Raw genomic sequence first — 11,261 nt, 5'->3', positions numbered from 1 at the left:
GTAAAGAGGTTAGGGTTTTGAGGCCAGAGGAGAAGATCTAATCTAAAATCGACACCGGAGATCTGAGAATCCTCAACCTAAACCATCAGCAGTCCGAGGCAAGGTGCTCTCACGAATCGCACCTTCTTATTTATTCAAAAACGTCCAAGAACTTAAGGTTAGTCCACGAATGTCTAGATCTAGATGTTTATCGAAGTTTTTGTGAGTTAGCAGCGTTTTTCTGTTGATTCTTGGACTTTTACCTTCAGCAGTGTGATCTTTCCAAGTTTCAGAGTGAAAGTGGCCAAGATTTGCATTCGAATCGGAGTTTCAAGAAAACGTGATTTTCGGTAAGAAACTTGTGTTTTTCTCAAAAAATTCGAACTGGAATAATAAGACCTGTGATTACCGGAAAAATATAGGAAAAATATATTGAATAAGTAGAATATGAGATCTACGATATTTTTTAAGAAAACTTGTTGATTCGGATTACGGATTGGAAGATAAAAAAATCCGAAGAAAATGGATTGAAAACGCAAAAACACCTAATGATTTGGAAATTGAAACACACGCAGGAGAGAGAAGGGACGCCGCCACGCGTCGGCTGGCATATGGAGGAGCACGGCGGAATCAGTGTTAGACACACAGTGCATTCCGGCTTGTGGGGCGTGCTCCGCACGCGACCCACAAACGCACGAACCGAACAGACGCTCCAACCCGACCATCTGCACCACGATTGTGCGGAAAGCCACGCATGGAAGTCGCACGTAGGGACCCTCCAGAGCGCGTGTGATGCGCGTGTAGGCGCGTGAGTCATCATTTTTCCTTCCGTTCGGCCTCCGTTTGCTTGTTTTTCATCCCTATTTCGATACTACCCTATTATTATGTGAAATAGGATCGGTCAAGGAAATTTCAGAATTTTTGGAACCCTCTCCGTCAAGAAACTCGAGTTTGGGAAGACACGCGTCAACCATGTAAGTAACCATTTGGATTCCCACAAGCAGTACTTGTATGAACCGCTTGGAATAAGCATGCATGCTACCATACCGATATACTTAGCTAGCCGAACCAAGCATATGAATATGGAAACCATGGAAATGAAATAATTAAGAAAATAAATGGAATCTAGATATGAACGATTATGTATCTGTTTAGATTGAGATTGTAATAATGTAACGACCCGAAATTTTCTACTTAATTTAAGGTCGCTACTGTATACATATCATGAACATTGAGTGCGAAAAGACTTCATTTAAATTTCATAAAACGTAACCTTTGTCTTAAAACACAGCCATGGACTTGCGTGTTTCGAAAACACCATTAAACGACACAACAAAAGGTTAAATAAAATAAATAAATATTTAAATTAAAAACATCCTATTCTAGCCTAAGTCTAAGAAAATAAATACCACTACTCTATGCATGTGTCATGGTCTCAAATTGCGATGTCGTCGTCAACAGTACAGGAATGCCTTGCCTTAACCTGAAAAATGTAGTAGCACATGCCTCGAGTATTTAAAAAAATAGTCAGTAAGTTACCCCATTATTGGGGGTTAAATGCAAGAACATGTGAATGCAATAACGGGACCTATCATTTCAATCTATTTTCCTACGGTACTGTCCTAACGAGTAACTTGGATGAGTACCATATACTCTACACACAGCCCATACATGCGAGTATGGACTCACCAGTCAATTCGCACACTGCTGGGCCACTCTCCTTATCGAGCGAGCATACTCTGGGTGCTCCTTAGGCCAGACACCCGTTAGAACTAGTAACCGCCACGATAGCATTATGTAAAACAAAATGATCATATCCCTGCCAGCAGCATTGTGTAAAACATAGTGATCATACCCTGCCCATTGTGATGAAATGGGGGTATCCCCCAATGCATGAGCACACATAATGCATGAGGTCCCACTATTTTTCCATTTTCGACATTATTAAATATAACACCGCTATCGTTTTACACTCATATTATATCTTTTAACATTTTTCAGTTCTCATATCATGCATAATTCTAATGGGGTTATATTTCATTTTATTTATTGTGATATAATGTCATTCATAACATGTTGAATACATACAATTTAGAAAACATAACATAATACTTCATGCTTTTAACATGTCATTTCATAACGTGCAATTCATACAACAATTACCTCAATGGTCACACAAAACAATCTAAACATAACATATCACATCATAATATATCGTATCATAAACATGTCATATCATAAACACTTCGTGGTCATATCGTTCCCTAACTTATCATAGCCTAACGTTCTTATACCTATTACAGTCATATCATTACGTGAATGTACCTTAATCATATCACCACATGAACGTATCCTAATGCTATCGTTTTATCAATCTATCACACGTATCCTAATGCTATCGTTTTATCAATCTATCACAAACCTATCCCTTTTTACCCATAACCTAATCGTATTCTTTCATTAATCTCTCCTATCCATAGCACTCTGGTATGTAACATAACCTTAACATTTCATGAACGTATTTTACTCCTATCGTTACATTTCGTTTTGTGCATCCTTCTCGTATCCTATCTCAAACATATCATTAAACACATCGTACCGTAATTATTATCATACAATTCACAACATATACATAACATATAAGAAGCATATCGATCTATAGACAATTCACACATATCAATATATATGACACGTGCAGAATTACGGGGCACGTGTCAACATCAAATATAACTATGTCGATAGTAAGACCACTTACCTGATTAGCTTAGGCTGATATCCCGATGTTATCCTTAATAAAAGTCCATTGAAATCCAAGTCAACCTACGTGAGCCCATGACATCAATTTCAAGTTTGAACTTCTACAAAATTGTTTCTCTAATTTATATTGGTCCATGTGTAATACTTCATGAGTCTTTGCATGAGTTAAGTCTTAAAATATTTATATATGTTTGTTATAGTATTAAATACCCTTTAATATTTTCCAGATATTCTATTTTTTCTTGGTTTAATACCCTCTCACATTTTTATTGTGTTTCCCTCTTTTTTTTTTTTTCTTTTCATAATTATATTAACCGTCTTGCCTCCCTGTCTCTGGCTGTATTTCCCTTTTAGTAGTATTTTGTGATTCTGTATTTCATTTTTCTTTCCTATGATTTTGTTAGCCTTGTTTTTGTATTTCCTTTATCTTTCTTTTACCCGGTTAATAGTTATATTCTTGGTTTTAATTTAATCCATTCATTTGTTTATTCTTTTACTATCATTTATATAAGATTATTGACAACCTAAATAATTGCAACAATTCACAAGATTTAAAGTGTCGTCATTTTCTAAAAATGAAATTGATATTAAAAAAAGAGAGAAATATTTAATATATACCTTGACGAGATCTCTCTTTGCCAATATTGTATCGTAGGTAGTCCGTTAGAGTTGAGCAGTGTGGATAGTGTCACACGAAACTCCACTTCCCTCTCTGTTCCAATATTGTATCGTCGAGACAGAACTTTGGTACTAAGATCTTGAGCAAGGCAGATCTGGACAGGGAAGTGTGACAGGTGCCCCGCCCTAGTGGTGATAGCTAAGGGGTCTTCTGAACAGGACTCCTGGGTCGTAGAAATCCATCCCTGAGCGGGAGAACGTGAAACTACGTAGAATGACTTAGTAGCTAACCGACACACAGGGGATCGCAACCCCCGATTTTAGTGGATGTATGGTCCCGTGGGAAGGTTGTTAGCTAACCTCCATGGATGATGTTCAGACAGAGTTACTTATTCAGATCCAGCCATACGATCCCATCAGATTTACTTGTGAGGTCACGCCTCACCTCAAGACACTAAGCATTCCACTCCATAAGATGGACAAGCCTCCTAAGATACAAAAAACAGAGTTGTAGCTTGATTTGCACTCACTAGAACCCATAGATAAGACCGTGGATGCCTACTAAGATAAGGTTGCGAAAAGAGCCTACAACTAGGTTGCTTATTGAGTATATTTTTATACTCACCCCGTTTTTCTCTTTTTTTTTTTTTTTTTTTTTTTTTTTTTTTTTTTTTTTTTTTTTTTTTTTTCTTTCAGGTACCAGTCGAAGCGAGGAGGTGTTTGAGAACTGCATTGTCACAAAGGGGTGTCGTTCCGAAGCGTCAGTCCATTTTCACATTTGGAGTCTTTTGTATTTTCTTGTATATTTGTATTTCCAATTTGTAACATTTGACCTTGATTTTATATTTAATTTTGGTGTCCTTAACTTTCTTCTCTTCCTTCAAATTTTATCGAATTTTTATCTTCTATTTAATTTTCTTTTCAATTTTATTTGTTTTCTCTTTCGTTTCTTTAGTCACGATTCGGTTTTTCGAAGCCTCGAAAATCGGGTCACGACATTGAGACTTTTACCCTTAGAAATTTGTGCATCATCATTGTCATTTCCATGTTTCAAGCAATTCTTGTGGTAGATTGCATCTTACCTATTCAATCAAGTCTTAATCAAATTCTACTTTGGAGTGACTCGATTTAGAACAAGGTTCCAAATCTTGTTTCAAGATCTTTGATATCAAGTGATAATCTAATTTTAGTCATATCTCTTAGTTGATCCAAATTTTGGGTAAGGAGGTGTTAATTTTTTTTTATTCAACGATTCTTGTTTAACAAAAACTTGGATCGTTAAGCTGAGGATTAGGATTGTCTTATCAGATAATCTCCCAATTTGCATGCATAAGAGAACCAAGCTATAACTAAGGCGCTAGAGCTAGAGAGGTTGCGAGTTGACCTAAGTTAGTACGTTTCCAGTAAACACTGCACTCTAGGATTGTGAGCGACGATCATAGATAGTCCTAAAAATCCTGAGAATAAGAGAGAAAGTTTAAACCACCGAGACGCCCCAAAGAACCTAATAGACCACCAAAACATCCAAGAATGAATTTGTAGAGTTACGACCGAGACAACGTAGCAACTTAAGCAAGAAAAATGGACAAGAGGATGTTTCACATCGAAAATCAGACGTTAGAAACTTTTAGAGATGAAAGTTTGGAGGGGAGAATTTGGAACACTCGAGCCCTTGCGATAAATTAAGTACCCGAATTTTCATTTAAGCAATTTTATTGATAGATTTAGAGGCCGAATCTTAAGACGATGGAGACGAGAAAGATGCTTAGAAAAATCCCTAGTAAAGAATTTTTGAGAAAATTGGGTGAAAGTTGAGGAAAAGCAAAATGGTCATTTTGACCCCTCTTTCCTAATTAGGGGTCTATTAGTGGTCAAACCATTATGGGGTAAGAAAGAAAAAGAAAGAGGAAAAAGGAAAGAGAGAAGGTTTAGAGATGCCGGATAGAATTCGAAAGAGAAACCATAAATGCAATCCAAACCGCTTGGCTCTAGTTCTTTCATAAGAATTGCTCAACAATATTGGAAGATTGGAAGAGCTATTCTATTGAGTCACTCAATTTCATATTAAAAAAAAAAAACAATAAATATTGGTTTTAGATTTTTTGTTTAGGTTTTCCTTCCTTTTTTTTTTTTTTTGTAGTGTTTTGTTTTTGGAGGAAATCGGCACAAGATTCAAGAAGGAGCCGAGTTAATTTGGATTAAAAAAAATGAGGTTGAGGCTTGTATCAAAAATAGTAAGATTTATAGTTTTGGACGAGGGATTAAAGCTGTAAAAGTTTGATATGTTTGTAAACGAGGAATTAAGAGTAACTAAGTTGATTCAAGTTACATGGAGGAAGTTATGAAAATCTTCTAATAAATAAAAAAGAATTAAAAACCTAAAATAAAACCTGTAAATTTGACATCGTCCCAAATGTGTAGGTGACACACGGAAGGCACGAGCCATTGAATGCGGTGGACAACGGATGGATCATATGTCAAGCACAGGGTGGTACTGTGCAGCTAGCCAGGCAAAGTAGTAGGCGTGCACGACCCACTAAGCAATTCGATCCGAGAAATCAAACTGCGAACCGATTGCCTGCCTAATCCAATTCGTCTCAAAAGCGTAGTCTATTTGCAGAATGTGTCGCGATGATGTTAATCATAAAAGAATCTTATTTTATCGAAGAATGAACGCACTTCATCAAATTTATAGTAGCTAAACCGTGAACACCACGTGGCAAGCTTGGAGCATCTGCATGTCACGACCTACTATTTCTAGGCTTCAAAAATTTGACCCTAATGAAAATAGACAAAAACCAAAAGAAAATAAAATAAAACAAAAAAATAGTGTAAAGTTTAAATCAAATTAAAATAAACATGCCACACAACAATACAAAATAAAATCTAATTATGAGACGGTGCAATTCAAATTTCTTACAAAGGGAGAAATGAGTTTATGATATAACTACAAAACAAAAAATACAAAAGACTCAAAAATATCAAAACGAATTGACACCAAAGACGACCCCTCTGTGATCTCATAGTTTTGGAACGCTCCTCCACCTTGACCAAAAACATGCAAACACTTGAAAAGAAAGGAAAAAGATGAGTATAAATACTCAGCAAGCAACCTACTTGTAGGCTCTCATAGCAAACTTAAGCTAGTATCGTATTCATGGGCTTTACTCTAGGCTCTTGAAAATTTAGGTGTACTACTACTATCTGAGTATTTGGGGTTCTTCAAAGTTCCAAGTGGTACTTTAGCTGCTCACGAACCTACTGTGGGTACAAAAGAGATGGTTCACCATTTTTTTGACGTTGTGGATCTATCGAGGGACAAGTCTCATCTCTGAGGTGTATTACTATTATGTTCTTTGACTAAATACGCTTACGTAGCCCTAGCAGTGAGCGTTTGGTATCCTAGTTAAGGTGTGACCTCATCACATCTCATAGGATAGAATGTCATCTCATATGAGCACATTTGTGTAAGGTTAACTGGCGACCCTTCAACAAGAAAAACCATATAGTCAATGTCTAGTGGAGCGACCCCATGTGCCTGAAAGCTTGTCAATCTACCCATGTTGTCCCTTACTGTAAGACCCGAGCCTCAATGGAAAGTTTAAAATCTAATTTTACCTTTAAAGTCAAATTCTCGAGATTTTATTGAGGGACTTAGAGACCAAAATTCGAGATGAGAAAGGATAGTTACGTTCTTGAATCTAGAGTGGATTACGGTTAAAGAGACCAAAATTCTTGACTCTTAAATGGTTCTAAACCATCAAAGAATCAAGAAAATTCGTAGGTACGTTCTTGAACAATGGTTTTCGGATTTTCCTCATGTTAGAAATATTGAGAGTTAGATCCTGAAATTTGAGTATGTTAATCTAGAGTGGATTACGGTCATAATTTGTGAAGGGAGCCTTGATTGATTCGGATCGAAAATAGGAGTTCCAGCATTCGACCAAGGATGTGAGTATTGATATTTCTTGACAGCTTTGGACTTAGTTTATTACTAATGTGGTTAGAAATAATTTACAATAAAAATACCTATATGTAGATGAGAATGAGATCTACAAATTTCACGAAGGAATCATATTAATCCTTGTAGAAAGAAATACGAAAATGCAAAGAAAATAGAAAATAATCAGTTTTCTGGAAAATTGCAGAGACGTGAGGAAGAAGAGGAATGGCAGAGGGACGCGTGTCAGGCAAAGAGAGGGCCATGCCTCGCCGGAATGGTCGACACAGTGTCTGGCGTGTATTGGCGGAGAAATTCAACGAAATACTTCGCGTCGGGCAGGATTCAGAGGGCAGCGGCCCGCTACCAGAGTCTGCGACTCGATGACCCGCGTGCAACCCGACTTCGCGTTGCCACGCGTCAGCGTAAAAGAATTCGATTTCCAGCGCGTCCTTCCAGTTTTGAACCGACGACCTGGATCTCGGCTGACCGTTCAATGGGCGCCACGTGGCAATACCCCAGCGCGGTCTTCCCTCCCTCGTGCGCGTTCGTACGCGCGCGTGGCCGTGCGCGTGTAACACCTTCCCAGGCGCATATGAGCGCGTGCACGCGCGTGAGGTGCTGTTTTCAGCCCATTCGACTTCTGTTTGCCGATGTTTCTCCCGATTCCAACTCTAACCCTATTTTTATATGAAATAGGACCTAAATGGAGAAAATCAGTATTTGTAGACACGTTATTGGTGTAGAAACTCTAAACGAAGAACACGCGTCAATCAGGTAAGTCACCACACGGAACTTTAGGAAGAAATACTTGTAGGAGTCGCTTGGTTATGCATGCATGCTAGTTTAATTACCTTAGGTGGTAGCTTTCCATGATTGAAAGTAAGTAATTTGATTGTTAAGAGTATGGATGTATTATGTGAAATATTATGAGAATTATCTGAGTGTTGCTATTATGTTTTAAGCTTCTACTTTATATGTAAATGTTTAATTCATGCTGAAAGGAGAATGGGAACTTGTTAACTCTGCGCTCCGGGATTTGATGGATGTTATCGCCCCGTTGAGCATGTATGTTTATTTTGCATGAATTTTGTATGATGATACTGGATGATAGTTTTGTGCACACTCAGTTAATTTCCTCGACCCACAAGAATGATAAAGTCTAGGGTTTTGTTGTTAAAGTGACTAGTCAGTAAGGTATAGACCTAACCTTTCCCTTAATAGTCTAACAGACCACCTCAGCATACGAGCCACCTCTAGAGTACCCTTAGGCTACTTGTGTATGGGTGATGTTATAGCTTCGTGGGAGACCAACGGATTCCTGATCAGGACTCGACTGCTCGATAGCCGTTTAGTATGGGAAACGGGATACCCACGTCGTAATTGACTGTTTAGCTGGATGGGATAGAGGAGGTAGCCCTCCCAAATACAGGGGGATTACCATGGGGCTAGGGGGTTGCAACTCACTTCCTAGGCAAGACCCCAGGTAATCTCATACCCATGTCGAGGTAGCCCCTCGCAAGTCACCAGTCCAACACAGGTTAGCATAAAAGGAACTCTAGGGGTATAAATGAAAGGACTGAGAACCAAAGAAGCCCCAAAGGGCAAGTTCTAAAGAGCTAAGACCAGAACTAGATTTCCTAGAGGCAAAGAGAAGTCTGTGAAAAATTGTTAAGCTGAGGTTGCGATGAGAGCCTACAAGTAGGTGGCTTACTGAGTATAATTTTTATACTCAACTCTTTTTTTTTTAGGTACTGGTCGAGGTGGAGGAGCGTTCGAGAGCTGTGCGGTCACAGAGGTCGTCATTCCGGAGCGTCAGTCCCTTGTCGGTCTTTTAAAGTCTTTTGTATTTCATTTAACATTTGTAATTTCCTTTGTAATAATTTCGAAACAAAACTTCTCTCTCCTTTGTTTTAATTAAATAGTACTTTTATCTTTTTTACTTTACTTTTTTTTTTTTTTTTTTTTTTTTTTTTTCGATTTCATCTTTTTAGTCACGATTCGAGTTTTCGAAGCCTCGAACATGGGGTTGTGACACTTACCCCTTGTGTCTCAACCATATGCTGCGTAGTTACTCTTTCGAAGACTTTATGCGGTGATAACATTTGTTTCAGTATTATAGATTCAAAGCGCACAACCAAGAGAAAATGAAATAAGTATTCTGTATAACTTGGAGAAAGTTTCTTTGTACTAAATTACTTCAACATTACTTTTCATTTTTTTTATATTTTTTTATTCAAAATAAAATGTACTTCTAATGGCTATATAAAGAAAAAAAGTACACTAACAATTCTTCCTTCCACATCTAATAACTTATAATTGTTCAAAAAATGTATCAACCTAAAACGACATTATAATTGTTCAAGTTAATCCTATAGTAATAAGATTAAGTAAATCTTATTTGACCACTTTAAGACAAACTCTTCAATGACATGATGTTACATTTATATATGAGAAATCATGATCTGGTGATATAACGTAGAGTCTTCTAAGAGTGGAATGCGTTCGATTGATTCAATATCGATCAAGTTAGAATTTTTGTTTTTTTAAATTAAAAAAAAAAAGGGAAAAATCGTGAATTTATCCATCTCTCAATTTGGTTAGTCACTCTAACATCTACCCATGTAGTCTCAAATCTCTTTTCGAGACAGGTTTACGAAATTGCAACCCTAACCCCGACCTATTTTACCCACAATAAAATTACTCAGTTTCTAGCCACAGTAGAAACTACTCACCTGGTTTGTAATTATTTATAGATTAGTGTGAAAGTAAAGATAATAACCATATGCATTCCTGTTCATATGTTCATATGGAGATTGACATATGCAAGAATGGTTGAAACTGATGCATTGGAAGGGGCCGAGCGAACGCAGGCCCCCCGCTGCCACAAATAATGACGTAGGCTCTGCCGCATTGGGCAGACCTTAGATGGGCACCCCTCCTTTGTGTGCAATGGAGGTCACCAATCTGGGCCATGAGCCTTCTTGATCGCCCATCAACCTCGTCCAGGTAAGTAAGTTTCTTGGAACGATACTGTGTTCTATTTATAGTCATGTGAGGCTTTCCTGCCGCTGAATTGAACGATGTGGGTCTTTTTTTTAAAAAAAATTAAAGTAGAACGAACCTATGAATTCAATGATTTATTTGATATCAATGATCTATAAGACACCTTTAAAAAAATTTAGTGGAGAACAGACGCAAACTTAAAAGTTTCCTCGAACATATTAGAGAACAATGTGTTTATTTAAAATAGAGTGTATATTTTCATAGTACAAAATAAGGGAGTGGTTCACAAAATCATTTTAAAACATCAAAAATAGTTTTGGTGGGTGTGGTTTGTCTATGGCTCCTAGTTGGTGACAATCATGGAAAACATGGAGTGAGTACAATACTTAGTAAGTGACCTCAAGACTTAATAAGTGGCCTAATTGTAAGTTTTTTAATCATGTTTCCCGTGAATGCTAGAGTACGACACTCTTGTCTTGATGATATCCCGTGAATGCGCTTGGATTTTATATTTTCAAGTCATTAATTCAAAGCTACAGGATTTTTTTTTTTCTTCCTAATTTTTGTTTTAGTACTATTTCTTGTATATATAAGAAGAGTCTAGCATGAGAAATTAGGTTTTTAAAACTTTTTAAAAGCTCAGCAAAATTTAGTAGTCCTAACTTAATGAAAAATATTGCAAAAATGGCCACCAATGAAAAATATCTAAATCATAAAATTTTAGATTTTGAGGTACTCAATTTTTTCATTGATTTTTTGAAATGCGCATTTTGGGTTTCGCATTCGATGCTACAGTATTTTTGTCATGACCCAATTTTCGATCTCGGACCACGACTACAAAGACAAAGGCAAAATCAAATAAAAACAAAAGATAAAAATTCAATAAATTTAACTAAGAAAAAAAAAATAAAAAAACATCAAAATCAAATCCAATTATAAGACGATGTTCAAACATTGCAAA

At 37.0% G+C, this 11,261-nt stretch overlaps 1 long non-coding RNA gene and 1 other non-coding gene across 2 annotated transcripts; one reads left to right on the top strand and one right to left on the bottom strand.

Annotated features, from left to right (window-relative positions):
* On the top strand, positions 1–1,109 carry LOC147787070 (uncharacterized). The gene is made up of 3 exons (XR_015413594.1): positions 1–157; positions 252–329; positions 555–1,109. It is a non-coding gene; the product is annotated as an uncharacterized LOC147787070 (long non-coding RNA).
* Positions 1,110–10,146: 9,037 nt separating this feature from the next.
* LOC147787069 (U1 spliceosomal RNA) lies at positions 10,147–10,311 on the bottom strand. The gene has a single exon (XR_015413964.1). It is a non-coding gene; the product is annotated as a U1 spliceosomal RNA (small nuclear RNA).
* Between the last annotated feature and the right edge of the window lie 950 nt (positions 10,312–11,261).

This window comes from Cucurbita pepo, chromosome 18, assembly GCF_057944985.1.
Source record: "Cucurbita pepo subsp. pepo isolate OVF chromosome 18, ASM5794498v1, whole genome shotgun sequence".
NCBI lineage: Eukaryota > Viridiplantae > Streptophyta > Magnoliopsida > Cucurbitales > Cucurbitaceae > Cucurbita > Cucurbita pepo.
The sequence above is the reverse complement of the archived record's forward strand: the minus strand, read 5'-3'. Positions and strand labels throughout refer to the sequence as shown.